Below are 6,414 nucleotides of genomic sequence, written 5' to 3' on the forward strand. Positions count from 1 at the left end.
GTGTCCGACTCTGTGCGACCCCACAGACGGCAGCCCACCAGGCTCCGCCGTCCCTGGGATTCTCCAGGCAAGAACACTGGAGTGGGTTGCCATTTCCTTTTCCAATACATGAAAGTGAAAGTGAAGTCGCTCAGTTGTGTCAGACTCTTTGCGACCCCATGGACTGCAGCCCACCAGGCTCCTCTGCCCATGGGATTTTCCAGGCAAGAGTACTGGAGTGGGGTGCCATCGCCTTCTCCAAGTCCAATGCTTTTCTCACTGAGATATTGGAGGGGGGGCGGAAATAATACAGATGAAGCAATGGTTTATCAGTCAGGGTTTCTTCAGGAAATAAAATCCAGCATAGGTATTTCAAACAGAGGGCATTTGATGAAGGGAATTGTTTACGTATGTGATGTAGGAGCTAAGAAACAACTAGAGAGCCGTTAGGCCATCAGAGATTAGCAATAAGAACATTCCACTTCCACCTCTTGGGCTGGAGAAGGGCATTGCAAGGATGTGGTATTGCACTGGAGTCCCAGAGTGGGGATGTCCTGACTGGACCTGGGAGCTCACTGTGCGGGGCTCTCTGAGAGGAGATGCAGGCTCTGTTGGGAGCTCTGCTACAGGTAGGATAAGAGCCTCTGGTCTTACCACTGTCTCCAGATGGACTAAACTAATTGACAAGGGGCATGGGGAAAGAAGTTCCCAACTACTAAGTGCTGAGTAGGGCAAGGGGTGGGCAAGCATCTGAGAACAAAGAACTCCTGCTGCCCCCAAATGTGTAACCTTAAAAAGGCTCTTTGGTTTTACAACAGATTTACCATCTGCTTATGTTTTAGAACTAATTTCAGAAATCACTGGTGCACCAAGTTCACCAAATCTCTGGGGAGAGGAGACGCCAACCTGAGGAGCAACGTTGGTTGTAAAGGTAGATAATCGAGAACTTGGCCACACCCACCATCCCTGTGGTCTCACTTTGGTTCATCCTCATTCATTCTGTCTCGAGATGCAATTTCTTGTCCAAATCCATTGCCTTGCTCTTTTGGGGGTGATAACTTCTGTTCAGGCCTTCTCAGACATTGCTTCTATTTATTTCACAATCTGGAGCAACTGAGGGTGGTCCCTTGGGTGGAAGATAAATCAGAATTCACTCAGAACCAAAGAGGCAGGGTGATATAAGAGAGGGTTCTTTTTATCTGTGCTTGTGTTTGCTTTGGTGGTACATATACTTAAAATGATTTTAAGCATTAAATCATGCATGCAAGGCAGGAAGGAGTTAATCTGTCCCAGCCCCATGGAGGAAAAGCATGGGGAAACATTAGCCATCTCTGGGGATATTTTGTGTTCTAGGAGCTCTAGTAAACACTTTGCATCTAGTAACTCACTTAAGCCTCATGCTCACCTCACTATGTGTTAGAAACAACTCTTTTCCTTCAGTTTTCAGATGAGGACACTGACACTAAAAACTTTTAGCAACTTGGCCAAGTTGGCAAGTTGATAAGTGGTGAGGCTGTGTTTGGAACCTAAGCCGCTTGGCTGTAGAGTGCACACTTTTAACCACTAATTTGTGCCTCACTCTAGCTGGTGCCTGGGTCCTCCCCACGGTCCTAGACCTGCAGCGCTGGGCTCTGATACCCAGCAGGCTGGTGGGATTGGCCAGGGAAGCTGCTGACGCTGTGATGAGGTGGTAACTGCCATGTTATTGCAGGGCACTTAGCTGCTAATTGCCATTTAATCACAAGATGAATATAGTTATTTCTTTTCTCCCTCTACCCGAGGGCCAGCAAGATGGTAATTACTTCTGAACTAAGTGCTGAAGATGTGGCTTTGCACAGAGCTGGAACTAAATGCCACGATTCTCCTCTGAGCCACCGCATTCCTGGCAGCTCTTGTTTACCCACGTGGCTAATTAAACACATCGCTTTGATATTAGATGCTCTTTCCAAGCTTCTATTTCTCTGGAATGATGATACTTTTCCTCCTGGGAAAAGTATGTGATTTCAAAACCCCTAAAATTTGGACTTTATATTTGGGAACTTAAACAGCCCAAATTTTTTGTAGAGATGGCATTCCATTTTGGCCAACAGTTCAAACAGAAAACTTAGCATTAGGAAAGTTTTAAATTGAAAATGAGCTAGCCTAGACTATTTGCATCTGCACAGTTCCTTGTTTGCAGCTGGTATATGGAGCTGAAGTGGCTGCTTTTCGTTTCCTAAAATTTGATGGGTATAAAAACAGTCATATAGAATTTCTCTAAACATTGGACATGCAATCTACTAGCTCATCCTTCTCTGAGGATTTCCTCCAAGTGACTAGTACATGGGTGGGGGGGTTGATCTGCTTTTTTTGCAGAGGCAATAAAACGATCAGGTTACCCAGCTTGTCCAAAATAACTCAATGTAATGAAAGCAGTCCTGGTTCCCGGTCAAATGTCATAGATGATATCTGAGGTTAGTAAGTAAGTCTTCAACTGTATTAAGACCTAATCAGCTTGGTCCAGGCTTGGAATTAATGAGTCATGACAGAGGTCCCTGGTGAGACAGTGGTCAAATTTTAACTGGTTACTGGGGACTCAGTTTGTGATTTTTATGTTGTGACTTCCTGTGGACTTAACAAAACCCTCCAAATCTTAGTGTCCTTATACAATAAGGCAGATGTTCTCAAACTTTAGAGTGTCCAAATCTCCTTATTAAAACACACGCTTGCATGCTTAGTTGCTCAGTCATGTCCGACTCTTTGCAACCCTGTAGACTGTAGATGGCAAGGCTCCTCTGTCCATGGAATTTTCCAGGCAAGGATACTGGAGTGGGTTGCCATTTCTTTCTCCAGGGGATACTCCTAACCGAGGATCCTGGGTCTCCAGCCTTGTAGGTGGATTCTTTATCAGCTGAGCCATAGAGGAAGCTCTATTAAAATGCAGGGCTTATAGAAACTCTCTCCCAGGGTTTCCAGTGTGTATGTGCAGGCTGAGGCCTGAGAACTTGCATTTTTAGCAAGTCTCCAAGTCATTCAGATGCTGCTGCTCTGGACACCAGTTCACTAAGGGCTTATTCCCTCCTCTCATCACAGTCCAAGGTGGAGATGCCTGGCTGGGCAACTCTCCAGGGATGCTCTCCTCCAAAGGATGACTCAGGGCCTTAATCTCCTTCCCTAGAAGCTCTCTTCTGCAGGCAGCTAGTGGGTTATGGCTAAGAGGGGACACAGGGGCCGGGGCTGTTCTAGGGGCCAGGCCTGCAAGTGGGATATATTACTTTTGCTTACATCCCACTGGCTAGAATCAGCCTAACTGTAAAAGGAAACTGGGAACAGAGTATATCAGGAAAATGAAACTGACTTTGGTGAAAATATAGCCATTCTGGGCCACATCTAAGTTATCTAAGTTTATCAAAGTCCTCCTCTTTACCTTTCTTCTCCTCCTGAGACAGTGTGAAAACATTGATCGACTGTTGATTTGGAAAGTTTATTTATGTTCTTTGACCCACCTGGATGTATTGTTGAATACTGGGAAATGGGGGCTTCCTTTGTGATTCAGCTGGTAAAGAATCCGCCTGCAATGCAGGAGATCCCGGTTCAATTCCTGGGTTGAGAAAATCCCCTGGAGAAGGGATAGGCTACCCACTCCAGTATTCTTGGGCTTTGCTTGTAGCTCAGCTGGTAAAGAATCTGCCTGCAATGTGGGAGACCTGGGTTTGATCCCTGAGTTGGGAAGATCCCCTGGAGAAGGGAAAGGCTACCCACTCCAGTGTTCTGGCCTGGAGAATTCCATGGACTGTATAGCTCATGGGGTTGCAAAGAGTTGGACATGACTAAATGACTTTCACTCACTCACTCACTGGGAAATGGAGTTGGTGAAGGATGTTGTCTGTGCTCCCAACGGGGATGGAGACTCTATGGTAGCAGTTCACTGAAGAGAACTGAGGTGAAGGGATGAGATTAGACCTAGAATGAGGGTCACCAGGAGGTGAGGCCACACTTAGAATGGGGTCCCCTGGAGGTGAGGCCACACCGAGAATGGGGTCCCCCAGAGATGAAACTGGGTCTAGAACGGGGATCCCATGGAGGTGAGGCCAGACCTAGAACAGGGAACCCCGAAAGTGAGCCTAGATCTAGAACAGGGTGCTTGTCAATCTAGTTTCAATGTATTATACCTCACGTGCAGATCCACTCTTCTTTGTCCTGATTTTTGATACTAGTGCTGGAACCTGTCCACACTTCCTCTTTGCCCACTGGCCAAACTTGGCCTTCATCACTGGAGGGTTCTAGAAGGGCAGTGCAAGGCAAAGACTCTTTGCTTCTGAGTTCTGAGCCTTCCGTGGTTACCATTCTCTGCAGCGGCCCAGTGACTGATGCAACCAAGCTCCGCTGTCCCTCCAGCCATGTTATCCCCACAATGGTCACTTCCCAGAGCTCTTCCCACTCATACCCTGACGATGACTTGCTTCTCCAGGCTGTCTCTGGACTTTGCCTTCCAGAAAGTTTCTTGACCACCAGCACTTTGCAAATTCTTGTGGTAGCTAAGCCCCCTTCTGAGAAGCTCTGAGTCTCAGCCTTGGGGATGGGAAGAGGGGGCTTCTCTCCTAGTTCTTGCTCTTTTTATCTCTCTCCCCGAGGTGATGCTACTTCTCGAGGGTTCCTTTCAGCCTTTTAAAAAAATAAAATAGTTAAGCATCTCTTATCATTAACATTTCTTTGTATCCCATCTTCCTTGTTAAAGTAACTAAAGTGATCTCTGCCTTTTGACTGCACCCTGATAGATAGGACCTCCTTCTGATGAGCTTTGTCATAGAAAGGCAATTTTGAGTGTACATTCACTCAAATCAAAATGCAAGAGAGCAAAGCATTATGTATTCAAAGCTCATTCCCAGCTAGTTCCCCCTTCTTTTTATCCTTTCCTCTCCTGACACTGATTTCCTGCCCCAGGAAAGGCTGGCATTCTTATCAAAGCTCCAGTGGGAATCGAGCGAGCGGGTCTGCAAGTCTCAGACTTCTCGACTCTAGAGGCTGGAATCTCAGCAACCCAGAGTTGGGTTCCCTTGGGTAAGGCTCTGGGTAGGCTTCCCAGGTGAGCCCGGGGCATGAGCAAGAAAGAGAGAACCTGTGTGTCATCAGTAACCAGAAACCCGTGTCGCTACCTCCTCCTGTGTCTGCGGGTGAAACCATGAAGTGAGCTGTGTGTAACCTCCAGGTCTCGCCTTGGCCTGGTTCTGCTGCAGCAGCAGTAGAGAATCAATAGAACCTAAAAAAGAATCCCAGGCAAAAGTTGAATAAACAGCACACAATCTGATTTTAGGCCATGGAAAAGAAATGGTCAGCATAGCATAAGGATAATAATAATAATAATTCCAGTCAACATTAGCTACTTATGTTTTCTTTTTCTCCGCAGAGGATGGATCCCTGCCAGTGGAAGGCCGAAGCCAGCCCTTCTGCCTTTCTTGAAGCTAACCTTGGCTTCCCAGACAAGCCACTGCTAGGATGTTTTATCTGAGGCAAGTGCAGTCCTGAGCAAAGGCAAACTCATTCCTGGGATTTAGGGGAGGAACCTGAGAAATGTCCTTAATAGGAACCTCTACCCTATTTCCACTATGTCTGAAAAAATTCTCATCATAAGAGCCTCCTGGCTGACTATCTACAAATCTCCCTCCTTTTTAAAAATTGTGGTGAAATTCACGAAACACAAAATTAGCTGTTTTATTAAAGTGAAGACTTCAGTGGCATTAGATACACACACAACACACCCATCTCTAGTTCCAAAATATTTTCATCACCCCAAAAGGACATCTGTACCCACTAAGCAGTCCTTTCTCATACTCCTTATCTCCAGCCCCTGGCAACCACAAATCCACTTTCTGTGTCTATGGGTTCACGTGTTCTGGTCATTTCATATATAAAATCATACAACATGTGGTCTTTTGTGTCTGGCTTCTTTCACTTAGCATGATGTTTCAAGGTTCACCCACATTGTAGTGTGTGTCAGTACTTCATATATTTTTTTTTTAAGTGACTGAACCCAAATTTCATCTGTGGATGGTTGGATAACACCTGCATGCATGCTAAGTCACTTTAGTCGTGTCCAACTCTTTGTGACTCTATGAACTGTAGCCCACCAGGCTCCTCTGTCCATGGAATTCTCCAGGCAAGAATACTGCAGTCGGTTGTCATGCCCTCCTCCAGGGGATCTTCTAGACCCAGGGACTGAACCTGTGTCTCTTACATCTCCTGCATTAACAGGTTAGGTTCTTTACCACTAGCTCCACATGGGAAGCCCAGATAACACATGGTGGTGTGTATATGCCAACTCTCTTTTAAATGACTTTTCAAGCAATTCAGTCACTCAGTCGTGTCTTTGCAACCCCATGAACTGCAGCACACCAGGCCTCCCTGTCCATCACCAACTCCCAGAGTTTACTCAAACTCATGTCCATCTAGTTGGTG

At 46.2% G+C, this 6,414-nt stretch overlaps 1 long non-coding RNA gene across 1 annotated transcript in view; it reads left to right on the top strand.

The window, feature by feature from the left end:
• LOC104984900 overlaps positions 1–5,462 on the top strand; it is a 34,307-nt gene extending 28,845 nt beyond the window's left edge. Inside the window, exons 2-3 of the long non-coding RNA XR_824810.1 lie at positions 822–910; positions 5,366–5,462. This is a non-coding gene — a long non-coding RNA (uncharacterized LOC104984900). The remainder of the gene's footprint in view (positions 1–821; positions 911–5,365) is intronic.
• The last annotated feature ends 952 nt before the right edge of the window (positions 5,463–6,414 follow it).

This window comes from Bison bison, unplaced genomic scaffold (genome assembly GCF_000754665.1).
Source record: "Bison bison bison isolate TAMUID 2011002044 unplaced genomic scaffold, Bison_UMD1.0 scf7180017864037, whole genome shotgun sequence".
In the NCBI taxonomy this organism is placed as follows: domain Eukaryota; kingdom Metazoa; phylum Chordata; class Mammalia; order Artiodactyla; family Bovidae; genus Bison; species Bison bison.